The sequence below is a fragment of the Triturus cristatus genome, chromosome 6 (assembly GCF_964204655.1).
Source record: "Triturus cristatus chromosome 6, aTriCri1.1, whole genome shotgun sequence".
Classification (NCBI taxonomy): Eukaryota; Metazoa; Chordata; class Amphibia; order Caudata; family Salamandridae; genus Triturus; species Triturus cristatus.
In genome coordinates this window covers 1,804,382,323-1,804,409,735 of record NC_140589.1, presented here as the reverse complement: position 1 = coordinate 1,804,409,735, position 27,413 = coordinate 1,804,382,323, and the positions used below count along the sequence as shown (strand labels likewise).

Sequence of the window (27,413 nt, the reverse complement as noted above, 5' to 3'; positions counted from 1 at the left end):
TCATCTCTGGTGCGTGCTTTGGACTGCTGCCTGAATAGGCGCCATCCCTTGCCCCTCGTTTGTTTTGCATTCCTGCCTTTGTAGGTACGGGTGTTTCTATGGGTGATTCGGGTGTTTGGATTCCTGCCTTCACTGTTGGTGTCATTGGTGGCTGACTGGCTAGTGTGTTTGGGCTTCTTTCTTTGCAGGTGCTGTCATCTATGGTGTGTGCTTTGGCCTGCTGCCTGACTAGGAGCCATCACTTGTCCCTCATTTGTTTTGCATTCCTGCCTTTGTAGGTACGGGTGTTTCTATGGGTGATTCGGGTGTTTGGATTCCTGCCTTCACTCTTGGTGTCATTGGTGGCTGACTGGCTAGTGTGTTTGGGCTTCTTTCTTTGCAGGTTCTGTCATCTATGGTGTGTGCTTTGGCCTGCTGCCTGACTAGGAGCCATCACTTGTCCCTCATTTGTTTTGCATTCCTGCCTTTGTAGGTACGGGTGTTTCTATGGGTGATTCGGGTGTTTGGATTCCTGCCTTCACTCTTGGTGTCATTGGTGGCTGACTGGCTAGTGTGTTTGGGCTTCTTTCTTTGCAGGTGCTGTCATCTATGGTGTGTGCTTTGGCCTGCTGCCTGACTAGGAGCCATCACTTGTCCCTCATTTGTTTTGCATTCCTGCCTTTGTAGGTACGGGTGTTTCTATGGGTGATTCGGGTGTTTGGATTCCTGCCTTCACTCTTGGTGTCATTGGTGGCTGACTGGCTAGTGTGTTTGGGCTTCTTTCTTTGCAGGTTCTGTCATCTATGGTGTGTGCTTTGGCCTGCTGCCTGACTAGGAGCCATCACTTGTCCCTCATTTGTTTTGCATTCCTGCCTTTGTAGGTACGGGTGTTTCTATGGGTGATTCGGGTGTTTGGATTCCTGCCTTCACTCTTGGTGTCATTGGTGGCTGACTGGCTAGTGTGTTTGGGCTTCTTTCTTTGCAGGTTCTGTCATCTATGGTGTGTGCTTTGGCCTGCTGCCTGACTAGGAGCCATCACTTGTCCCTCATTTGTTTTGCATTCCTGCCTTTGTAGGTACGGGTGTTTCTATGGGTGATTCGGGTGTTTGGATTCCTGCCTTCACTCTTGGTGTCATTGGTGGCTGACTGGCTAGTGTGTTTGGGCTTCTTTCTTTGCAGGTTCTGTCATCTATGGTGTGTGCTTTGGCCTGCTGCCTGACTAGGAGCCATCACTTGTCCCTCATTTGTTTTGCATTCCTGCCTTTGTAGGTACGGGTGTTTCTATGGGTGATTCGGGTGTTTGGATTCCTGCCTTCACTCTTGGTGTCATTGGTGGCTGACTGGCTAGTGTGTTTGGGCTTCTTTCTTTGCAGGTTCTGTCATCTATGGTGTGTGCTTTGGCCTGCTGCCTGACTAGGAGCCATCACTTGTCCCTCATTTGTTTTGCATTCCTGCCTTTGTAGGTACGGGTGTTTCTATGGGTGATTCGGGTGTTTGGATTCCTGCCTTCACTGCTGGTGTCATTGGTGGCTGACTGGCTAGTGTGTTTGGACTTCTTTCTTTGCAGGTGCTGTTTTTCATGCATTCAGCATCTTCACAGCGCTTCTGGTTTGCCTGTTTACCAAGTGAGGGCTGTTGTGATTGGGTCAGCATCTTGTTTGCAGCCATGACGTGTGATGTACACACGCGAAAGCAGTGCGGTCATTCCTCTGAGTGCAATTGGTGTAAAGCAATAAGTTGCCTGTGAAAGTCTGGTTGCAATAGATTAACTTGCCAGGTCTAGTTTAGATGGAATTTATGTTTGGCAAGTCGACTTTGATGTATTTGCAGTGTGGTGTGTGAAGTAACAGCCGCCTCTTCTCATTGGTTGGCCACTATTGCTCCACGTGAGTTTTCCCGCTCGCGGATGATTCCATGCTCTGTTGGTGCATTTCGTTATCTCTACTTCTAACACAGAGGTCTTCAAACTGTCTGGGTGGGGTTCTGGGGGGTGCTTAATTGATTGGGGCCATTAAATATGATGGGGTTGCCCTGTGTCCCTCAGAACCTGGGTATACAGATACAAACTACAAAGAGTTCTGACGGATGACAAAATTCTTCATCAATACTGCCCATTCAACATTAGTTTCGAACGGTCAAGAAATGATCCCTTCAAAGGAGAATATCAACCTTCTTTGAAAGATAAATCAAAGCAGAAAGAGAAACCACAACACAAAGATCATTTTCTAATTTGATATTTTCATTGTCATATATCTAACATTGTTACACTTTTGTTTGTAAATGATCAGCTGCCCATTACACATAAAATGCATACAATAAATCACACAAACATATACATAGTGAAAATGACATTTTCCCAGTGTTCACACACAACGCCTGAGATAATGAAAACATATACTGTCAAATGTCCAAGGGAATTCTTATATCTTTGTTTTTTATCATAGGATAGCTGACGTAGGACACAAAACAATGTTGTCAATGTTTCGAACCTAAGATCAGGTGCTAATGACTATGCATCCAACTGGGTCTTCCTCAGGACTAAAAAGGTAACAAACCAGAGGACAGCCCTCAAAAGATGTAATCAGGAACACAGGAGTCATGACAGGAAGCTGAAAGACATAAGTGAAATAAGAACGTGATGTGAGCTTTTTACAGAGGTAGAGAATTATCAGAGAAAGAGATGGTGAGGCAGAGAGATCTATGAAGAAAGAGGTTGAATGGGATAGTTGAGATTGAGAGGATGAGCTAAAGCGGAGGGTGTCCAGACAGAGATATGAGCTTGTGTGTGATAGAAATAAAGAAGATGGTGTTAGAGAGAAAGGGGTAGATGTAGAGAATTAGAGGTAGCCGAAAATTAGTAAGATATTTAGAGAAGTGAGGGAAAGGGAACACACATCGAATGAGAGAAAGGGGAGGTGGAGAGGTGAGGTAGCGAACTAATGGTGAGGTAAATTGAGAGGTTAGGAAGTGAGAGGGAGTGACTGGGAAAAGAGGTGATGTTGTGAACACGATATGATGTGCAGAAAAATGAGACAGAAAGGTGAGGGGAGTGGTGAGAGAGAGAAAGGGCCGACAGGTAGAGAGTGGCAAGGGACAGGAAAAAAGTGACAGAGGTGAGATGAAGATAGACTTGAGGGGGGATATTTACAATAAAATGTCGGAGCGCGGTGTTACTCCAAAATTGGTAACGCCGTGCTCCGCTATTTCTTAAATGCAGGGATGCACCACATTTACAAAAATATGGCGCACCCCTGCATTTCCCCTAGCGCTGGCACTAAAAATGCAGCCTAGCTCCAGCTTAACGCCACCTTGTAAACATGGGGAAGAGAGCAGCGCCATCAGAGCCTCAGAAAAAATGACGCTCCGGTGGCGTTAGAAGTTTGTAAATATGCCCGAGGTTGTGTGAAAAGTGAAGTAGTTAGAGGAGAGCTACAGGGAGGTCAAATGAAAAAAGAGCAGTGAGGTGCAGAAGTGGGGTGACGTGTAGGTAGAAACATGGTGTTGAGAGCGACAGATATAGGTAAAGATGTAGGCACAGAGTGACATTGAGAGGGGCAAGGTAAGGAGAGAGAGGTAGTTGGAGATTAGGTCGAGTGAGGTATAGTTGGCATATTGAGAGTGGTGAGGTATAGAAAGCTGACATGGAGCAAGAAGATGAAGGTACATACAGAAGTAGAGATAGAGAAAGAGGTTTAGAGAGAGGGTTTATGTAGAAGGGTTGAGGTAACTTAGAAGAGCAGACACAGGAAGATTATTTTAGATTTAACTGACACCTACTGCTTGAGTGTGTGAGGGTAAAGACTGGAAACCAGGCAGTCCCTCTAAGAGGCAGATTTGTTATTTCTTAGTACACATAGCACAGCAACCAGAGTTGCTGCCTGCTTTGTACCAGGCGGAGTAAGCAGCGCCAATGGCCTGCTGCTGCTTACCACCCCCGCACTGGCGCACAAAAAGGCTGCGTAGCACCATGCGCACCCTTTACACCATGGAGCAGAGGTGAGTGCATGCTGTCCTGCGCAGGATTCACTCTGAAACCTACCATTCCTGTACAGAATTCTAAACCTAGACAACTCTTAAACATTCCACACAGTGTATATTTCCAGTACAGTGCAGCACACATGCAGTGTGTAGAATGTTTGGCAAAATGAAAACAGCTCTTCATGTGAACGCCTGCTCCACGCAGGCATTATTATGTACACAAAGCTTAGTCTGGCTATCGTGGTAGATTGGGCTTTGCATCAGAACCTATGGGTGCTTGAGCTAATCAGTTTCAGTTTTTATTTCTTTATTTCGGTCGATTTGGCCATAAAAGATACAATGGTACAATATCAACATAAAACATCCACTACATATTAAAATCATTACTAAAACCCATAAAATCAGTATACATGGCATTTCTAATCACGAGGGACAGTTGCAGTTCATTACAACAATAATCAATCTTTTAATAATTTGGTCCTTATCCGCCACATAGCCGTTAAAAATTTGGCAATTGCAAAGACTATGTGGGGAGCGGTACTCGTTTTCAATATTCTATACGAGTGCAGGTGGCTCCTTATACCCAAATTTCTGCAAAGTGGAGCTAACCAGTATTTCCTTGGTCTATTCTAGGCTGGGCAAAAGAACAGAAGGTGAATTTCCTCCTCATCATGGATGCAGCACCCTGGACAAATTTTATCATCCCTCTTTGTCCATTTGTAGGTAAAGGTTTTGATGGGCAAGGTCCCTAACCTCCATTGAATGAACAATTTTCTTGATATAATGGGGAAGATAATGTCCATAAACCCTTCAAACTGATATGAATCCTTGGAAGCCAAAAATCGATCAGTCAGAATACCTTTGTTGGATGCAGAGACCAAGGAAGCAAGACTTTTCTCCTTATGTATCCCCACAAGACTTTTTCGTGAAACCCTATGACAGCCTTGTTCAGGGAACTCCCATAATTCAGGGAGTCCCAACCGATAGAGTTCTTTCTTTATAAAGGCCAACCACGGGATTTTGTCACACTGGTTCAAATTCATTACATGAGTGAGCTCTTGCCTGTAATGTACAAGCTCACCAGTGGACCAAAGCCTGTGCCAAAATCTTAAAGGCATTAATTCCAGGTCATCTCTTATAGAGGGTAAACCCATATCTAATCTTAGGGGGAAAAGGGGTGTACCACGAGGAAGGGCAAGAAGACGCCTAAGAAAATTATTTTCTACATTAACAATTTCTACCCCCGCTTTATACCCCCATAGTTCTCCACCATAAGATGCGGCCGCTTTAGCTTGGGTTTTATACACTTCCACTGCCGGACTAATGGGTTTATAAGTGGAAGTGTTTACAACCTTCAAAATTCCCCCAGACAATTGGGACAGCTTTAGCCGACTTCTTGCTATTTGGGGTTCCCATGATAAATTCTCATGGAGAGTTACCCCCAAGTACTGGAAAGTTTTTACCCTCTCCAATCTTACTGAACTCAAAGATGGCTTGGGTCTAGTTTTGGATGATGGATTGAATATCATGAACTTGGTCTTCTCTGTGTTGATCTCTAGACCATATTGACTACAGAAAAGACCAAATCCATCTAAAATCCGTTGGATCCCCATCGGGGATTTTGAAAGCAGGAGGGTATCGTCCGCAAACATAATGGCTGGTACCCTCCTGCCTGCCAAGGATGGAGCATCATTGTCCCCAATGGTGTCAAGATGGAATATGACATTATTGACATAGAGGCAAAACAGGGTTGGCGCCAAAACGCAACCCTGTCTTACCCCTCTAAGGACTGGGAATTTTGATGACAATGCTCTTTCCCTCCCACACCTGACCTGAGCAAAGTTGTTCTCGTGGAGCCTAGTTATGGCATTTAATAGATGGATCGGAACGCCCAGCTCCTTTAGGACCTCCCATAATTTCTTACGGGGAACCAGGTCAAAGGCTGACCTCAGGTCCACGAACACCATGTACAGCCTCCCCCTCTCGATACTCACGGTTTTCCAGTAGAGGAGAACGAGACGGAAGATCTGGTCCATGGTGGACGTGTTTTTCCTGAAGCCAGCCTGAAGGGGGCTAAGGATTTTATTTTCCTCCATCCAATCTGAAAGGTGGTTCAGGAGGAGGCGAGAATAGATTTTTTGGGGAACATCTATGAGGCTAATCGGCCTGTAGTTGGCCGGGAGAAGAGGAGAGCCCTTTTTAAAAATAGGCACTATCTCTGCCCCCAGCCAAGTACAGGGGATCTCCATTCCTCCCGCTATGGAATTAAAGAGGATGAGGAAATAAGGGCCCCAGATCTCTGGATGGAGGCGAAAGAGATCACCAGGCAATCTATCGAGACCTGGGGCCTTCCCCCTCGCCAAACCCTCTATTGCACTGACCACCTCACCAAGGGTAAATTCCAGTCCAGCTACAGGAATAGATAAAACAGTGGAGGCTGCATCATTGGCAAATCCAAATGTTTCTTGATACAATTGGCCAAAGTGGGCCTCCCAAACACAAGCTGCAATGTTTGGCTCCACCGCAGCTTTTGGTTCTCCTGCACCGGTATTTACCAAGGACCAGAATTTTCTCGGGTCCCTCGCTTCTAATGCTAATGTGAGGTCCTGCCATCTATTCCAATCCGACGCGCTAGTGCCATAGCTTTCCTATAGTTCCGCCTGAGCTCAGTAACCTTGCCCTTATCAGAACCTGTTTTTATTGTATTTATTAGTTCTGACTTAATCTTTTTGCAAGATGAATTGTACCAGGTTGGGGTTCGAGTCTTTTTTTTTCGCAGAGGTACCACTGGGTAAAAAACTTCGCCTAAAGCTCCCACTAGGTCTTCATGAATTGAGGCTAACTTCTCATTGAATTCCAAGGGTCTTGGCTGAGTAATTAGTACTTCCAATTCTTTTAGCTTGGGGAGTGCTATCTGATAAATTTTACTTATAGTCTCTTCTGAGCTTGCCAATTTCCCCCATTTGACCCTACGTCTATTGGAGCTGAGAACCAGATTCCCAAGATCATCACTAGACTCGGCGGAGAGTGATCCACCAGCACATATGGGATGCACCATATCCAGTAGAAGTGCGTTGTGGTCACTGTCCGTTCTTGTTATTACTCTGAAGTCCTGGACCTTAGACCAAAGGCCGGTATCTACAAAGATATAATCCAACCTAGATTCATGGTCCTTCCTGTTAAAGGTGCAAGATGAAGGGATATCAGAGGTGGTACGGCCGTTACAGACCCTTAGGGAAAAATTTAATGTTAAGGACATGATTTGTACAGCGAGAGGGGACCAAGATTTAACATGGGGAGATTGACATGGCGGGACACCCCAGAAGTCATCTTCAGCCATAAGGGCACCTTCCTTTAGACCTTCCAAGGGTTCAAAGTGGCAATTGAAATCACCACCCATCACTATCTTGTAGTCATTAGGGAGATGACCCAAAAAACACGAAAGATAGTCTAGTGTGGGGGATTCCATGGCCACACTAACTGGGCGGGAATACACATTAATAATTGCTAAATTTAAAACATTAGGCCACTTGAGTAGGACACACTGTATGTCCTGCGAGAGCGTTGGTACACTCTCCGCGTTACACCCAATGTGACTGGCTACCCAAATCGCCAAACCACCAGATGGCCTCCCTTTGCCAGTCCAGATTGCTTTAATTTCAAACACTGCGTATCCTACTCTGCACAGCGGTTCCCTCGCCCAGGTCTCTTGAAAAAGGCAGATATCACTATTGCCTATTAGGGAGTCCCAATCACTTGTGTATAATTTATTAGCAATGCCCGCCACATTCCAAGAAAGAACCTTTAGGGTTTCAACTGGAGGATCTAATCCTAATCCCCCAGTTTTCTCCAGTGCAGTGTCCGATGTTAAAGCTATGGTATTTCCAAAATAGGTGGAACAATAGGGGCAGTGATGGAAGCAGGCGGGACTATCAATGTTAAATTATTATTATTATTACCCAGTAAACTCGGGAGTGAATTAGTTACTTGACCATGGGAGCTAGTGGATGTTAAATTCTCCCATCGGAGGGCATCAAATTCTCGGGTGGTGATATCTGTCTCACCTCTCACGATCCCCTGTCCCTTATAAAGTCAATCTACCTGGTCAAGACAACTATATCTATTAGGGTGTGTATAGTTGCCGTAGTTGGTAAAAACATTGCGAGTGGGCCTAAATCTAGACCCATCGTCAACAAATCCCACCCGGGTCCAACCGTCATCCCTACTCATAATCGAGTCACATGTGTTGGGGTAGAAATGTGACAGATGGACCAATTCAATAGATGTAGCTCCTGTGCTCCCAAGCCAGTTGCAGATGTAAGACACAACATTCGGGTTCTTAAAACTTACAATTATGCAGTCCCCCACGCTTTTCTTATCGGTATATCCAACCCATGGAACCCTTCTGACCATAAGGATTTCTCCTCTGAGATTAGGTGGTAAAGGCCTGTGGATGTTTAGCCAGCTAATAACCTTTTTACGTAAGTCATAGGGTTCCGCCACATTACCGCGGAGCACAGGTACCCCCTTCAAGACCACAGTATAAACTGCCGCCTCCGGGGGCAGATTAACTATTTTTCGCCAGTTGTGGGGGCTAGCTTGCCGGGATGAGCAGTTTATTGCATCATTTGCTGGTTTCTCCTGGCCAGATGTAAAGGCCGGGGCAGCTAAATTCGACCTCCTAACGGTTACTATCGGGGTTGTTGCCTAGATGGAGATACAGGAGCAGGTTTTGACAAGGGGACTGAAATAATGTTTTCTAAGGGAATAGCTGTTGGGAGTGCAGGGGGCAGAGTAACTGGATTAGTAAGTGTGTGAGAAGTCCCAGCAATAGTCCCATGAGCTCCATGCGCACTTGCTCTTTGGCCTGCTACTAAATCTAAAAGTCCCTTTCGCAAGTCCAATAAACACATTTCCATGTTAGCCAAACGGTCTTCCAGGGGAGTAAGCATTTCCCTCAGTAGAGTGCGAAGACCTGGCAGAGTGAGATCCTCCACCCCTGCTGAGATATGTTGACTAGGGAGAATTTTTGCCGAAGTCTGGTGGGACAAAGCCCTTGTTTTACGAGACAAATTTAGCCCTTTATTAACTGGATCCGGTTGGTTTCCCTCACCCCTAGAATTAGGTTTGGAAGCCTTAGGTTTTCTACCCCCTGTCGTATAGGCCCTTTTTTTCCTTTTCAAAGTAGCTCCCTCCTTCTCTCCCTGTAGTAGCTGCATGGGCTCCCTGTCAATACTTATATTCATATTAGAGACACCTCCTTCAGCATTAGTTTGGGGTAAGGAAACCTTACATGTTGGAAGGGGTAATATGCTGAGCTCTACAGTGGCAGAGATATCACAATCAGTAGTGGGAGTAACAGAGCAGTTAGGGTCAGGTGAGGCTGATAAAACAGGCATGCCATTTATCCCCCCTGAGACTACTGATGTACAATTAGGCGTCTGTACAGGAGTAATGGCATGAGCAAGGGGTCCCAAAGAAGATCTCCTAACCCAATCGATTTCTTGCGAGATGCTCCTTTCGAGGATAGTGATCTCATCAGTGAGAAGGGACCCCGCTTTGGCAAAGTACGTATCCAGAGTACCTGTTGTCCTCCCGGTTGCCAAAGCGCTTTTGCTCCTCGTTTCTCTGGTCGTCATGGTCACACACACAGCTCCGGATAAGGTAGGGACTTTAGGCAAGGGATGGGGGCCCAAGCCCTAACTCGCCCGTTCTCGAACGGCCTCAAACGGCCCGCTCTTTGCCCGGTCTTCGCCCCGTACGTCGTTCCGCGCGCGTCCCGCTAGCGCGTGTGCTCAGGGCGTTTAAAATAGGAAGCAAGTGAAGAGGAGGAGGAGCGGGCGGGAAGAGGCCCCAGCTGCAGCGGTGATGTCGTCGCTAAGCAGGCTGGTCCTCGCAGTCCCGCCGGCAAGAAGACCACTCAGCACAGGCTCCCAGGGGACAGGCAGAGTCCGATATTGCAGGATTAGTGGCCCAAGAATGTCCAAACAACTCCGTGGTCAAAGTAGCAGTGGCGAGCGGCTCCCGCGAAGCGGGGGCCGCGAGTCTTAAATAATGGCGATGGGAGGAGCGGGCGGGAAGAGGCCCCAGCTGCAGCGGTGATGTCGTCGCTAAGCAGGCTGGTCCTCGCAGTCCCGCCGGCAAGAAGACCACTCAGCACAGGCTCCCAGGGGACAGGCAGAGTCCGATATTGCAGGATTAGTGGCCCAAGAATGTCCAAACAACTCCGTGGTCAAAGTAGCAGCGGCGAGCTAATCTGCCAAAGTTACACTCATGTGACGCCACCTTGATGCAAAGTGATGCAAAGCAGAGCAAAGTGCTATTTGCGCTGGGTAAAGGCCCCTTTCCAGCGCAAAATGTGTTTTGCTTTGAAAAGTAAATACCCTGGCAAGAGTTTGAGCTGCTTTGCATTACTTTGTGCCAGCGTACAGTCTAATAAATCTGCTCCTATGTTTCTATTAGATATGCTCAGCAGTCAAATTAGAAAAAAAGCAGTTTTTAAGAGCAACATGATTATGGCAGGAATTTCGAATGCCCCATTCATTTTAACTAGGGGCCATTGGAGTGTGGGGGCCCTGGGCAATTCCCCACTTTTCTCATGCTTTAAAACACCTCTGCCAAAGACTCAACAAAAATTGCAACTGTTTGAAAATTGCCCCAACCCTGTACGGTGATTCTTTTTGACAACTAAATGGTGGTGCTGGTAACAATGGTGGTAATGGTGGTAATGGTGGTGGTGGTGTGTGTATTGTGCGGTACAAAAGGGAGAGAGGATCAGAGAACAAGAGGGGTGTGAAAGAGAAGGAAGATTGTAAAAGGAGCATAAGTTATGTGAGAAGTTGAAGTAAGAGGGGTTTGACAGTTAAAGGAGAACTTGCGAAAGGGGAAACTCTGTGCATATGATGAGAGTTTTTCCTTGAGAGATTAAGGGCTTGATTTAGACCTCAGGAGACGGGTTACTCCCTCACAACGGTGATGAATATCCCATCCGCCGAAATATAAACCTATTTTTGTCCTAAGGGATTTGTATTTCGGCACCACCGTTGTGATGGAGTAACCCGTCCGATGGGGTCTAAATCAGGCCCTAGGATGCAAACATGTGCAAGAGAGTGGGTTGGTAAGAGGAGTGTGTGGTACAGAAATAAAAATCTTACAGATAAAGGTGTGATAAGAAGTTGAGACTATAAGAGGTGAAAGGAAGCTGAGAAACACGGTGTTATGTTTAGAAGGAAGCAGATTGTGTGCATGTGAGGTGAGCTTGATGAACGTGAAAGTATGAGAGAAAGAACAGGGTGTCATTATGAAGAGAGTTGAGGCATGCACATGAAGAGCATGAGATACACTGAGAGAGGTTTTTTAGGACAAAGCTAGGGAAGGGGATAGGAAAGGGGAAGGTGTGGGTAGTATACATTTAAGAGGAATGAAAGTGAATAACAGAGAAGAGATCAAGAGAAGAGGTGTGACAAAGTTAAGACTATGCGTGACATAGAATTGAGGACATGGCTGGAGCAATACCGTTGGTAGGCAAAACTAGGTTGATGCCTAGGGCGTCGCCATCACAAGTTATCATATTGCCAGTACAAACTGCAAATGTGGCATTGCTGCTTGACCAACTGGCACAGAAAAATGCGCCTTCATCTAATCAGGCAAACTTCTGTGCACTCTACATAGGCAGTGGAAGGGAGACAGTAGGAGATGGAACTAAAAGAAGGTGGGTATGAAATAGACTAGAGAGCGGAAAAAATTAGAACAGCATGACATTAATGTGTCTAAGTGTAGGCTGAAAGAGAAGAGTGTGAGAGGGAGGTGTTAATGAAGTGTGAGTGAGGTCAGAGTGAGAGAAGAGGTTAATAGAGAAATGAATGTGTAGCAAGAGGAAGATGAGAAGAGATAGGTAAACTAAGGCTGAAGTGGTGAACACAAGAGCAGGAGAGGAAGAGAGTGAACGAGAAAAAGAGGCAAGGACTGAGAGAATAGACAGAGAATGGCGATAGAAAGAAGGAATTGTCTTGATAGTCAGACAGAGAATAGTGAGAGAAAGAAGGGACGTTATAGATAGAGGGGGAATCTAGAGAGCAGAGGGGGCAGGGAAGGCAGAGAACATAATCGGTGTATAGAGAGGCGCTTTTTATGTTTTTGACCTCTGAAACATCTGGGGCCAGATGTACGACCCTTTTTAGCAGTTGCAAATGGGAAATCTGCGTATGTATTGTGGTATGCACAAACCCTATTTTGTGAGTCGGCAACCTATTACAGACTCACAAAATAGAGTTTGCTAGTTGCTATTAGGAAGGGGAATGCCAAGGGCGTCCCTTCCTAAGAGTGAGTTGCACTGGTCTGTACAATTGTTTGGCGACCGCAAATGAGGTCGCAAAACAATCGCAGTTACCCCCTACTTCAAGTAGGTGTTAAGCCAGTCGCAAACAGAAGGGGGTCCACAGGAGACCCCTTCTGCTTCGTGAATGTATGCAAAAATATTTTTTAAGAGCAGACAGTGGTCCCACGGACCACTGCCTACTCTTAAACATTGAAAAGAAAACATTTCATTTTTTTTTTTAAACGCATCCCGTTTTCCTTCAAGGAAAACGGGCTGCATTTGGAAAAAACAAGCTGCTTTATTTAAAAAAGCAATACCAAAGGGGATGATGGACGAAGCGTTTGAGCAAATCAAACACTCACCCCCAGTCAACTGACCTGGGTTTGGTGGAGGGAGCTAAAGAATGATGACGGATTAAACCCAGATCAGTTGACTGGGGGTGAGTGTTTGATTTGCTCAAACGGTCCGTCCCTCATCCCCTTTGGTATCGCTTTATTTAAAAAAGCAAGCAAAGACATGGTTGTCTGCTGTCCCCAGCAGGCCACCATCCCTGTGATATGTGAAAGTCGCAAATTGCGGCCTACCTTATTAATATTAATGAGGTAGGTCTTTAGTGACCCCATTAGGAATCACAAACAGTGTCTGAAACACCGTTGTTCATTCCATTTTGCGGCTCGCAATATGGAATGGTTGTACATCTGGCCCCTGGTCATTAAAGTTCCTACTGGCCCTAGCCTCTCCATACTGTCCCTTTCACGCCACTGCTAGGGAAGGTCTCTGTATATGTATACAAGAAATTCCTCTTTGATCTAGTTTTCATTGACTAAAATGCATGTGGATGGGATGTGTAGGGTGTACCGGGTTGCAGCAGTGACATCAGGACTCAGAGTGACCACAGCAGGACTTTCATGATACATCACTGACAGCATTGTGAGTGAAAGCAGCACACATGAACGAGAGTGACAGCATGTGTGCCCGCAGAGATGGACTCCTGAGTGAGAGTTGTGACCGCACCTACTAATTCACTCACTCGTCTAACTATACACTCCCACCATTCTGTGTACAGATATGGACCCGCATTTTTTCCTTGATATTGCCCTTTCTTGTCCTTTCAGGGCTCCTGTCTCGTGGGAACACCACAAGCTATGGACCTAGCACTTTGATTCATCATGCACTGTGCTTTTCAGAAGAGTATTACTGTTTCACATATGGTACCCTGTGTTCCCTATCCCTCCTTCCCCTATACACTGATTTGTTTTAATCTTCTAATAAAGAATTGTGAAGCAAAAATATATAACTATACACTCCCCTCTGAGAATTACGCACCTGCTCCAGAGATTTATTCAGAAACTACATATTACTGATTCCTTAACTGTAGATGCTCTGTGAGTGACAGACGCTTGCACCACTACTGATGTGCTGCATCTCTTCTGCAAGGAAGGAAAGACTGCACTGCAGCTGTTTCTGTGAGAGAAGGAACTGCTGCTGCTGTGCTGTACCTGTTTAGTAAAGGAGGGGCATGTGCGGCCAAGCTGCTGTATCTGTCCAGCGAGGGAGGGAAGCGTGCACTGCTGTACCTCTTTAGTGAAGGAGGGACACGTGCCCCGCTGAGGCCAAGCTGCAGTATCTGTCCAGCGATGGAGGGAAGCTTACGCTGCTGTTGCTGTGATGTACCTGTTTAGTGAAGGAGGGACACATGCATCTCTGCGGCCAAGCTGCAGTATCTGTCCAGCATGGGGGAAAGCTTGCACTGCTGCTGCCGTGTTGTAATTGCTTAGTGAAGGAGAGCACGTGCACCGTTGCTGCCAAGCTGCTCTATCTGTCCAGTGAGGGAGGCAAGCGTGCACTGCTGCTGCTGTGCTGTACTTGCTTAGTGAAGGAGAGCATGTGAACCGTTGCTGCCAAGCTGCTCTATCTGTCCAGTGAGGGAGGCAAGCTTGCACTGCTGCTGCTGTGCTGTACTTGCTTAGTGAAGGAGAGCAAGTGAACCGTTGCTGCCAAGCTGCTGTATCTGTCCAGTGAGGGAGGCAAGCGTGCACTGCTGCTGCTGTGCTGTACTTGCTTAGTGAAGGAGAGCACGTGCACCGTTGCTGCCAAGCTGCTCTATCTGTCCAGTGAGGAAGGCAAGCTTGCACTGCTGCTGCTGTGCTGTACTTGCTTAGTGAAGGAGAGCATGTGAACCGTTGCTGCCAAGCTGCTGTATCTGTCCAGTGAGGGAGGCAAGCGTGCACTGCTGCTGCTGTGCTGTACTTGCTTAGTGAAGGAGAGCACGTGCACCGTTGCTGCCAAGCTGCTCTATCTGTCCAGTGAGGGAGGCAAGCTTGCACTGCTGTTGCTGTGCTGTACTTGCTTAGTGAAGGAGAGCATGTGAACCGTTGCTGCCAAGCTGCTCTATCTGTCCAGTGAGGGAGGCAAGCTTGCACTGCTGTTGCTGTGCTGTAGCAGTTCAGTTAGACAGGGAAGGGGAGTTTATGTGATACAGAGACAAGCACCTGGCTGAATGGAAAACTCTCAACAAAGAAGCGACTATGAAAACGGTACACTCTTCAACAACTGGATCAATCTGCCATCTTCCCAGAAGACTGTAAACATACAGCAGTCAAAGCCCTCCTCAAAAAAACATTGGCCAACCCCAGTGAGCTAAGCAGCTTCTGTCCCATCTCTCTGCTCCCTTACCCAGCCAGAGTGATGGAGAAGGCCATCAACAGACAACTCACCAGCCACCTCGACCACCACAACCTACTGGACCGCCCCAATCAAGATTTCGGAGCATCCACATCACACGCACAGCATTAATAGCGGCCACAGGCGACATCCGCACTATACTGAACCAAGGAGAAACTGCAGCCCTTATCCTACTCAACCACTCCGTAGTCTTCAAAATACAATCTCCCGCCACATCCTTGTCAGAAGACTGCATGACATAGGCATCCAAGGACTAGCCCTCAACTGGATAGGATCCTTCCTCACATGAAGAACACAGCAAGTCAGACTACCATCGTACACATTGGAATCCAAGGAGCTGCTCTACAGAGTCCCTCATGGATCGTCACTCAGCCAAACCCTGTTCAACAACGACATATTGCTGCTTGCCAACATCATCAGAGGCATCATCATCACCATCATATCCTACATCAATGACACTCAACTTATCCTCTCTCTGACAGACAAGTCCACCACCACCAGTACCAACTTCTCCAACTGCATGATCAACGTAGCAGAATGGATAAGATCTAACTGCGTGAAACACAACTCCAACAAGACAGAAGTGCTAATCTTCAGGAACAAGAACTCTCCATGAGACTCCACAGGGTGCCTTCAGAGCTTGGACCAACACCCACTCCGACTGAACAGGCCAGAAACCATTGGAATCAGCCCGGATGACAAGCTCAATATGACAGTGCAAGTCAATGTGGTCCCCTCATCCTGCTTCCACATTCCTCTCATGCTCCACAAGATATTCAAATTGCTCAACCTGAACACCAGATGCACCATCATGCAAGCCCACATCGCTAGCAGATTCAACTACGACAAAGCAGTTTATGTCAGGATCTCCAACCACCTCCTACACCACATCCAATCCATACAGTAACCGCAGGGAGACTCATCCTTGACCTCCCACAACGCACTCACATCTCACCACACCTTAGAGAGCTCCACTGGTTCCCCATCCACAAACGCAGCCAATCCAAACTCCTAACGCACATATAAAAAACGCTGCACAATATTGGACCAGCATACCTGAACAACTGCCAGCACTTTCACCAACCCACCAGACGGTGGTTAGCCAAAATATCGACTTTTTAATTTCGACCTACAAGTGTATCGAGTTTTTAATATCGTAGGGAAAGAATATCGAAGTCAAGAATATCGATGGACAGAATATCGACCCCAAGGTAAGTAATATCGAAGTAAATAATATCGAAGTAATTAATATAGATGTAAGTAATATCGTAAGCAAAAATTTTGATGTCAATAATATCGATATTTATTTAGTGTTATGTATTTTAATATGTATTTTATTTGTATGTTAAAGATTATTGTAATGTATTTTAATACATTTAAAAATAAATGTTTAGAGATTAATAATTATTTTAAATTTAATTTAGCGTTTTAGTATCAGAGCGGGTTGTGGGTTTATAGGGGAATAGGGTGGGAAGTAATTTAATTATAATTAATGAATTAATATGTATTGTTTAATTGGTATTTTTTTTTTTTGCAAATCTGTTTTTATTGGTTTTACAGTTTGGTGTAGAAGTACATTGTACGGCAGCATGTTTTACACACAGTGAGACATAAACTTATACAGGTTGGCAGATCGTACCGGCAGTCAAGAGGAGACAACCTGGTGTCTGGTTGCGCGCCAACCACCACCCGCCCGAGAGCCGGTCACTTTACCCTTAGCAGTTCCTGTGTCGTCTCTTGAGGAGGGGCCATCGCCACCGCCCACCAGCCATTGAGCCGCACAGGGAAACTAATCTCGCCTACACAACTGAGGCATCAATAAAGACAGAAAAGTTACATGCAATACAAAAAGAGGAACCCATAACAGAGGCAGCGTGAACAGTGATTCGCATGTTGTGCTCCTTCCCCCTTCCTACCCCGATCCCCCCCCCCGAACCCCCGGATCGCCCCTCCCAGCTCCCATGGGTGCGATTATCCCCAAGTCTTCACAGACGCCCCATCTGTGGGCCAGTGATAGTGGGGGCTATGCTACACTATCAGTGAGACTGCCTACACTGCGCCGCCGCGCGCGCCACTGCCATCCTGCCTGGCCTCCCCTATACAGCCCGTGGAACCTTCCCCTTCCAAGCGCCGAAACTCAGCAAGCAACTGCTCCCAGCGGTCCGCCATGGGCTCCCTCCGCAGCCCCAGGGTATCCTCCCTTGTTTAATTGGTATTTATGATTAATTAATTGCTAATTAATTATTAATTGTAAATTATTTATATTAATTGATTAATTAATTGTTAATTAATTATTGATTATAAATTATTTTTATTAATTGGTTAATTATATAAGTTATAATTAGTTTATTATTAATATTTATTTATTGTAATTGTTAATTAATTAATTGTTAATTACTAATTAATTGGTGATTTAATTTTATTAGGTGATTAATTGATAATTAAATTAATTATGTGAATTTTTATGTGTAGTGGGTTGTGGGTTTATAGGGGAATAGGGTGGGATGTAATAAAATAAAAATACATAATGATAATTTTTATTTATGTGTATTTATTAATAATGAATTGTTAATTAATTAATTATTAATTGGTAATTAACTGTTATGAGTTAGTTAAATATAGTAAATATAAATAATTTAATATTTAATTGTATTTGTTGTTATTGCTAATTAATGTATTGTTAATTAATAATTAATTGGTGAATAGTTGTAATTTGGTAGTTAATATGTATTAATTAGTAAATTAATAACTATATTAATTGTAAATAATAGATAAACTGATATTTAAATGTATTGTGTATTTTGTATGTGTAGTGTGTTGTGTGTTAAAGGGGGAATAGTGTGGGATGTAATTTAAAGTTATTTATTTAAATATTTAGTTTAAATTATTGGTATTTAGTAATAATTATTTTGTAAAAACATTATTAACATGCAATTTTTTCATAACAAATTATTTAATTGGTTATTATGTTCATAGAATCCATATGCTATCCAGTGCTTTCCCAACTGTTTTACTAATTGGATTGGGAATAGTAATTTTTACCCCTACGCTATCCAGCGCTTTCCCTACTGTTGCACTCTCTGGAGTTGGAATAGTAATTTTTACCCCGACGCTATCCAACACTTTCCCTACTGTTGCACTCTTTGGAGTGGGAATAGTAATTTTTACCCCTACGCTATCCAGCGCTTTCCCTACTGTTGCACTCTCTGGAGTTGGAATAGTAATTTTTACCCCTCCGCTATCCAGCGCTTTCCCTACTGTTTCACTTACTGGAGTGGGAATAGTAATTTGTACCCCTACGCTATCCAGCGTTTTCACTACTGTTGCACTCTCTGGAGTGGGAAGAGTAATTTTTACCCCTACGCTATGCAATGTTTTCCCTACTGTTGCACTCATTGGAGTGGGAATAGTAATTTTTACTACTAAGCTATCCATTGTTTTCCCTACTGTTGCACTCACTGAAGTGGGAATAGTAATTTTTACCCTTACGCTATCCAACGCTTTCCCTACTGTTGGACTCACTGGAGTGGGAATAGTAATTTTTACCCCTATGCTATCCAGTGGTTTCCCTACTGTTGCATTCTCTGGAGTTGGAATAGTAATTTTTTTCTCTACGCTATCCAACACTTTCCCTACTGTTGCACTCTCTGGAGTGGGAATAGTAAGTTTTTACCCTTACGCTATCCAACACTTTCCCTACTATTGCACTCTCTGGATTTGGAATAGAAATTTTTACCCCTACGCTATCCAACGCTTTCCCTACTGTTGCACTCTCTGGAGTGGGAATAGTAATTTTTACCCTTACGCTATCCAACACTTTCCCTACTATTGCACTCTGTGGAGTGGGAATAGTAATTTTTACCCTTACGCTATCCAACACTTTCCCTACTATTGCACTCTCGGGAGTTGGAATAGTAATTTTTACCCCTATGCTATCCAACGCTTTCCATACTGTTGCACTCATTGGATTTGGAATAGTAATTTTTACCCCTACGCTATCCAACGTTTTCCTACTGTTGCACTCTCTGGAGTTGGAGTAGTTATTTTTACCCCTACGCTATCCGACATTTTCCTTACTGTTGTTTTTGTTGGAGTTGGACTAGTAGTTTTATTGTGTCTGATATTTAATATGCTTTGTATTATTTTAGCTATTGTAATATATCATTAATAATAAAAAATATTTAAATTAAAAATATTGATTATTATTTCTTATATGTAATTATTTAATATTTATTAATGGGATTGTTTTATGTGTATAGATGTATTTGTAATTTTTAAAAAACATTTAATAATTTATACGTTATAGAAATTATTATTAAAACTAATTATTAAGTAAGTATATATATTATATATTATATGTATATGTTTAATTAAAGTTTTATAACATTATATATATTAATTATACATTTTAAATATTATAAAATATATTTAATTATGTTCATTTTATTTATAAGTATTATTTGGTTTATTTTACTTATATTTTTAAAGTACAAAAAAACCCGATATTTTTTAATAACGATATTTTTGACATCGATATTTAATTATCGATATTTTTGTACTTACCATGTTGTAGATAGGATGTCGATATTCTTGACATCGATATTTTTGTTGCGATATATTTGTAGGTCGATTTTCTGACTTTCGAAATTATGTCAGACAATCCCCACCAGACACCAGCACTCAGCCACACTCTCACTCGCACCCCTGCATCCGCAAGAGCAGAACAGGAGGTCGTGCATTCTCCTACATCACACCCAAGACCTGGAACAATCCCCCAAACACATCAGGGCCTCCTCCTCACTTCTTGCATTCCGCAAGAAGCTGAAGACCTGTCTCTTTGACTAATTTCTGCTAGGCTGGACACCCAACACCTTAGTCCCACACCTACACGCATGCTCCAATGCCTGCATACCCTCTCGGGTTTTCAGCTGCACCATACTAATCTACATAACATAGTGACATTGTGTACCTTTACCTTATTTTGCGAACCACCATGTATTTTTTACCAATTCAATTCCTAATTAACACAAATAATTATTGTGTGAAGTTTATGTTTGATAAATATTCAACAGTAAGACATAAGCCTTCACAATGCTTTGGTTTTTTTCGGAGTTTTATATAGCGTGAACTTGACCCGAAGGTATCAGGTATCAGAGCGCTTTACGTTACACAAGGACACATTAATTTTTCTTAGGCACGGGGAGATTAAGTGATTTGCCCAGAATCTCAGGATGTTGAGGGTCATTGCCCAGACTCGAACCTGGTTCCCCAGATTTTTCATCGACCGCCTAGCCCGTTAGGCCATGTTGCTTTGTAGAAATATCTTCTCACCTAACCAATGTGTGGAAGATGTTGAAAACCATCTTTTTTTTACTCTCAATACAGGGTTAGTAAAATAAATAAGCTCTTACCATAACAATTTCTCCTCCTTTGAATGTCTCATTCTAAAGATATTTCAGTAAACATAATTTCTAACTATTTGGATCGGCACAAATGATAGAATCCAAATTTAGGCTAACACCATCTTGAGTGGGTATAATTTCATACATTGAATGCATCCAGAATCTGGTATGAGTAATTGATTAATGCAAAACAGGTATCTGTAAGAACGAGTTAAGGAAATTGAGCAAACTGAAAAATAAGTACTATTGACAAATAATCTTCCTTTTTCATCTGACATGATTAGCACCCATAACAAACCTCCTTTTCTTCTTGCTCACAGTAATGTTTATGGAACTAACCCTTGAGTTTCTTAGACAGAGACTACAGTTATAACTCATTTCATTAACCAGCTCTTAAAAAGAAAGTGAAGTTCCAGGCAACTTCAATCAAGTAATTTTCATACTCCTTTTCAAAAAGCTCACTCTCAGTATGATCTTCAACTATAACTACGTCAGAGTGCTGTTCTGGCCCTGCCGTTTTACCATGATCTACACGTGTTTGAGTTCCATACTTTGAGAATATAATTTTACTTCTGTGAGAATAGTTCACAACATATTGATTGGTACCAAATATAATTACAATTTTTCACTTGTTTAGGTAATTATAATCACAGAATATTGTAAACCTTTAATTCTTAAAGATGTGCAAATGAAGATACCCAAGACCGATCTAACCTTAATCATATTGGCCACGGTATAATATCCCCCATATTTCACTAAATTGCACAATTCATTAATTGCACAGAGCATGCCCATGAGGAATTGGTGATTACCTCGTGATCTTTATATAATAACTGACTGCTATATGTTATTTACATTGGATGAGTATAAATAACCTATTAAATATCATTTCAACCTAAGACCAACTAAATAGTGCTGGTATTTCATAAACTTGAAAGATATAGGGGCGGATTATGATGGCGGAAGGCCCGCCACTGCCAGCCGTGCGGTGGCGAGCCCTCCGCCATGGAACGACGATTCTCCGCCTGCTGAATTATGATGGTGGGGGGATCAGACCGCAACCGTGGCGGGCACAAAGACCGCCCGCCACGGTTCCACCACAGGCAATCATTCAGATTGCCTGGGGGAGCGGTCACGCTGCTCAAAAAGGTGGTTTGCCTAGCACGCACCGTCCGACAAATTACAATGCTGCCTGTAGCCAGCCATTTCATAGCGGCGAAACCGCCATGAAAATGCTGGTGGGGATTGGTTTCGGGGGCCCATTGCGGGCCCCCCTTGTGTTGGGGGAGGTGTTGGTGCACTGGGGGGGGGGGTACCCATGGTGCTCCCCCTACATTTCACTGCTCTAAGTTCCAGGCACCGCATGGTGCCTGCCACGTAGTGCAGTGAAACGCATGACATGCATTTTTGGCAATGGGGCAGTTGCTGCAGCCAGCGGCACCCGCCGCAATATTAATGTGCAAGATGCGACCGCCATGGTAGCGGTCGCATCGTAATTTGGAGTGCGGGACCGCCACATGACTAGCGGACGGTCCCAATAGCCACTACGATGACGGGCGGACTCAAGTCCACCCGCCATCGTAATCGGCCAAATATTTCGAATATGTTTTGACTGTCTGCCCTGAAGAAGCCCCAAGTCATTAGATATAAAATGCGTTGATTGATTAGTGTAGTGTATAAAAATATTTAAAACAAGAATTTGGAAAATAACTTTAAAAGATTTCCCCAATAAATCTATTGCATATACTTTGTAAGAAAGTGCATAGATATTTATTATGCGTACTGTGGAAGAACGTGTAAAGAATATTAATCAAAGGAAGAATTTGGAGAATGACTTTATACATTTCTCAAAAAGAAAATATTTGTGTTGATACAATTTTTTCATTTTGTGTGTTATTGTTGTAATTGAGTGCATCCCAATTTCTGTTCAACATATAAAAATAGTTGTGCTGTACCCTAACACCAAGCCCTCCCCCCTTAGTATCACAGCCTATCACTCTTTAAATATAACTGTATGTGGTGCTGTGCCAGCCCCCTTCAGTATTACCTTCCTTGAAACATAAGTAGCTACATAGAGTCCTGATACTGTCTCCATCTCCCCAAATGTACTATTCTAAATATAGAATGATACCTGGTGTCCTTTGACCCTACCGCGGCTTCCACAGTACTTCCCTACCATAACGTACACACATTTTACATGACTTTCTGCCACCTTTGATTATCTCCTCCTGAGCTGTTTCATGTTTTCCCATGCTAGCATGGAGGTTAAAATTAATATGCATATTAAAAAAAATACTATAGATAAGTCAGCAATAGTTTATGTATAGATATCTATTCATGGCCATTCATGCTTTGGACATCTGCTGATTCTGCAAAATACATGTGTTAAATACAAATACAGCCGATGTATATTGTGCACAACCTCTTCTTTGCTAATGTTTCACACAGTTTTTTTAGTGCAAACTCATTTCCTCTGATCTTGTTGGTTTCTTCCACATCACTTTGCTCCTTTTTCCTCATGTCTGTCAATGAAACCAGTGGAAGGCACTTGAGGTCAGATACTATCACACCAGTGGACAATTCAATTATTTGTCAACTAGTGTGAAATCACAGCACTTGACATCTTTGGAAGCCATGTACACCTTAGAAATATGGGGACAAGGTGGTATACATTTTGGAAGATATGTACCACAGCTGTCAGAATGCAGATTTAGGATGGGGGATAAACCAGTAGCATTATTAACATTTCTGAATGTGTTTGGTTGTTATAGGATACAAGTCCATGCACAATCTAGGCTGTGTTTATTTTACCTTTTGCCCGACACCTATTATAGACTGCAACGTATGTGTTTTGTGTGATATGCACAGTTCAGGTGCAGACACACTTTTGTTAGGTCTAGCTATAGACAATTTGAACAGTCTGCCAGAGGTCATTTCACCAACAGCGAAAACATATGTTGAGAGGGGCTGTGGGTTAGCCCAGTGCAGCCATTGGTTGGTTTGGGTCAGCTCCCTTCAAGCATTACTTTAAAAAGTGTCATTCACATTTTGACATTTTGCATAAGGCAAGAGGTGAATTTTAGTCTAACAGTTAGCTTCTGGATATTAGCTCTGTTAGTCAAACTGGATGAACAGTGCTTACTCTGCAGTTCATGGATAGTGAAGTGTCCATTCATATAATGAAGGTGCATTTGTACTTCCACACTCTTTTGACACTGCCTGTAAGCTGATTATTTTTTACCTAAATGTGGTTATGCAGATAAAAAGTGTTTTTGCTTTGTAATGGGACGTGTGCTCTTTAAAGCGTTTCCCACTCCTGCCCATGTTGAACAACAGGTGATTTTGCACCGGTGGGAAATTTGCACTTTCTGCAGGATCACCCCGGATTTGTAGCTCATCTTTTCCCCTGCTAACCAGTGGTGAAGTGTGTATCCTCCCTTTCAAAAATGTTAAAATTGGTATACATCTGATTGGTACATTTAGTTTACTTGTATATCCCTAGTATATTGTACTACATGTACCGAAGGCCTTTGAATTAAATACTATTTGTGGGCCTGCAGCACTCATTGTGCCACCCACTAAAGTAGCACTATAAACAGGTCTCCATGTCTACCCCTGCAGCCTTGGTGCACAGTTTATATTGCCATTTCAGCCAGGAAAAATACAATTTTTACCAGGCCCACACCTTCCATTTTAATACTTATAAGACCCCCTAAGGTAGGATCTGAATGCTCACAAATAGGACGTGTATATTTAAGGTTTTACAAGTCCTGGCAGAGAAACCCCCCCCGCCCCATAGACGTTTTTCACTGTGGCAAGGTTGGCTCCCCCATGCACTAACACTGGTTTACACTATTACGTTTAATGAGTGCTAAATTCAGTTTGAGAGCAGCTAGAGAATTGTTACAAAGACATTTTAATAGTAATTTAAAATCCAACTTAATGGTCAAGTTGGAGTTTAATTTACTATTTTGGAAATGGCACTTTTAGAAAGTTGTCATTTTTCTGCCTAAAACTAAAAGCCTTCCTGCCAGTGTCCATGTCAACTGACCCCTTATGGCTCCCCTGTGGTGAGATGTGTATTGTTCCCAGACAGTGGAGGAAGATTTCTTGGGGTGCGGTGGGGGGACTCCTCCCTTGACAGGAAGGCCTGGGGGGTTGTGCCCAGTCTCTTCCTGAGCTTCAAATGATGACTACCAGGCAGATGAGGCTAACACATAGGCCTGCCTCCCCTTCTCTCTAGTAATGTTGGCACCCACTGGGGGATAGATGAACTGACCAGAACTGGTTTTGATGGATGGATAAAGGATGCCCTCCGCCCACAGGCTGACATTGGGCGTAAAGGTGGACCCCACAGATCTCTCCTCAGAATACTGCTGGACCTGAGAAGAATCAGAAGAAGGATTGCCCTACTGTCTGAAGAACCTGAAGGTCCTGCTTGCCTTGAAACCAGAACCCCAAATGTGACTCCATTGGTCAATTGGCTGCCCACCTGTTTGAGCTGCAGGGACACAGCATTCTTCCAGAGCCCCTTCCTTGCCAATGTCCAGCTGACCAGCACCAACTGGACCTGCCCAGGGCCCTGCTATTGGCCTTTGTTGGAGTAAGACGGAATCCCCAAACGGTGCCTTGCAGGTCCTTGACCCTTGGCTGGTGTTAGAGTGTACTCCTCCTGTCCCCAAATTACAAGATCTGGGACTTATTACTTTTAGGCAACTTTTTGTTTGGAGAACTGTAGGAGACTGAGACCGCTGTCAAATTTGCTACTGAATCACCAGTCGGCATCAACTTACTGGTTTGGCCCACTAAAGAAGAGCTGACTGTCAAAGAAATCTCTAAGTCCGAGCGTAGAGAGCTTCATCCAACAGCAGCCAAGCAGTATCCTATCGATGTCGAGGCCTCTCCTGGCACAGACTTTGCCTGCACAGAAATTTCCTGCCTTCATCGATGACCACACTGGGACCCCACTCATCACTCTTCAGCAACCCGCAGTCACCGAGGCTGGCTTTGGATCCAGCTTGCAGCTTGTGCTGTCAATTACCCCTGTTTCTCCATAAAATGTTCCAAGTCAGAAGGTAAACTTTCCAACAGGACTCACCTGGTCCATATATCTGACCCACGCTCCATCATAGTTGGCCTTCACTTTTGTCTTTGACCTGGTCTAGGGCGACCAGATAACCGCAGGTGGAGCTTTGTGCTTGTTGGAGCTATTTTTAATTCATTTGTCTTTGACCTGGTCTAGGGCGACCAGATTAATTCAAACTTTAAACATTCATATTTCCAGTTCTACTTATTGTATTTTTGTTGAATTTGTGTCTTTTTATTTATTAAAAAATTCTCAAATATTGTCAATTTTCTTGATATGTTTGGGCTTTTTCTAGGCCTGGGCGAAGCACTACGCTACGCTCGCGTAGTTTGCGAAGTTCGCGCTACTTCGCACTACGCGAACTGCACGTAGCACAGTGCGAACACGCGTAGCGTAGTGTTGCGTAGTGCTGCGGTCATTTTTTGCTTGCTCGCGGTCCTCAACGTCAAGTTGGCGACCGCGAGCAAGCAAAATGACATCCTGGCGAGACTTTTTCCTTGTTCGCGATCGCGAGCATGGAAAATAAACCTCCCGGCGAGATTCCCAACGCGAGAAGGTCAGGTTTCTCATTGCGAGGGGTCGCGTATGCTCGCGACCGCTCGCGATGAGAAACTACCAGTTCGCGTTGAGAAAGCTGCAGCTCGAGTAAAAATCTACTCGAGCAGCAGAAAACTACAGCTCGCACTGTGCAAGATGCCATTTTCAATGATTGCACAGTGCCGGTTGCTTGTCCGCACTGTGCAATCATTGAAAACAACATCTTGCACAGTGCGAACATGTTACTTCGCAGTTCGCGAAGTGCTACGCGTAGCTCGCGTAGTGCGAACTTCACTTTGCGTAGCTTCGCGAAGTGCTACTTCGCGAACTACGCCCACCCTTAGCTTTTTCTTGTTATGTTTTTACTATATTAATGTTTGAGTTTTGCATACATACTTTACCCCTTGCCTCTAAGTTAAGCCTTACTGCTATTTGCCAAGTTACCAGAGGGTTAAGCACAGAGTTATTTAGTGAATTCAGTTGTTCATCCTGACAAGTATTGTGACAACTATTTGAAGTGGGGGTCCCCCTCTTCAACTAATACTCCAATTGCTTACCGCACCTTAATGTAATTTTGCTCCTATCACAATGGTAATACTACAATGCTGCTGGCTTATCACCTATGACTATTTTGCCCTTGCAGGTGATTTTTCACATAAAGATAATTTTTATTCCTAAATCAATCAATCAAAACATTTGTAGAGCACGCTACTCACCCGTGTGGGTCTCAAGGCGCCAAGGGGGGGGGGGGCGCTACTTGTCGAACAGCCATGTCTTGAGGCGTCTCCTGAAGGTCAGCGGGTCCTGGGTCTTACGTAGATGGTCGGGGAGGGTATTCCATGTCTTTTCGGTGAGGTGGAAGAAGGATCTGCCGCCGGTGGTCGTGCGGCAGATGCGTGGGACGGTGGCGAGGGCGAGGTCGGCAGTTGGTGGTTCGCGTGTAGAAGGACAGTCGTTCGTTGAGGTATGCTGGTCTGGCGTTCTGGAGTGCTTTGTGCGTGTGGGTTAGGAGTTTGAAAGTGATCCTCTTGTTGACCAGGAGCCAATGCAGGTCTCGTAGGTGGGTGGTGATGTGGCTGTGGCGGGGGAGTCCGAGGATGAGGCGTGCGGAGGCATTCTGTATGCGCTGGAGTCTCTTCTGGAGTGTAGCCGTGGTTCCTGCGTAGAGTGCGATGTCGTAGTGCCTGGGTGTCCGTCTTGTCCGAGTTCAGTTTCAGGCGGCTAGTCTTCATCCATTCTCCGACGGCCTTCATTCCCACATGGAGGTTGGATTTGGCGATGGCCGGGTCTTTGGTGAGGGAGAGGATCAGCTGTGTGTCGACGGCATACGAGACGAGGTTGAGGTGGTGTTGTCGGACGATGTTGGCGAGCGGTGCCATGTAGTTGTTAAAAAGGGTTGGGCTGAGGGATGATCCTTGGGGTACGCCGC

General features: G+C 44.3%; 1 long non-coding RNA gene across 1 annotated transcript in view; it reads right to left on the bottom strand.

Moving 5' to 3' along the window:
* LOC146822044 (uncharacterized) overlaps nucleotides 1-27,413 on the bottom strand; it is a 176,093-nt gene that overhangs the window by 87,755 nt on the left and 60,925 nt on the right. Inside the window, exon 2 of the long non-coding RNA XR_014963223.1 lies at nucleotides 2,469-2,588. This is a non-coding gene — a long non-coding RNA (uncharacterized LOC146822044). The remainder of the gene's footprint in view (nucleotides 1-2,468; nucleotides 2,589-27,413) is intronic.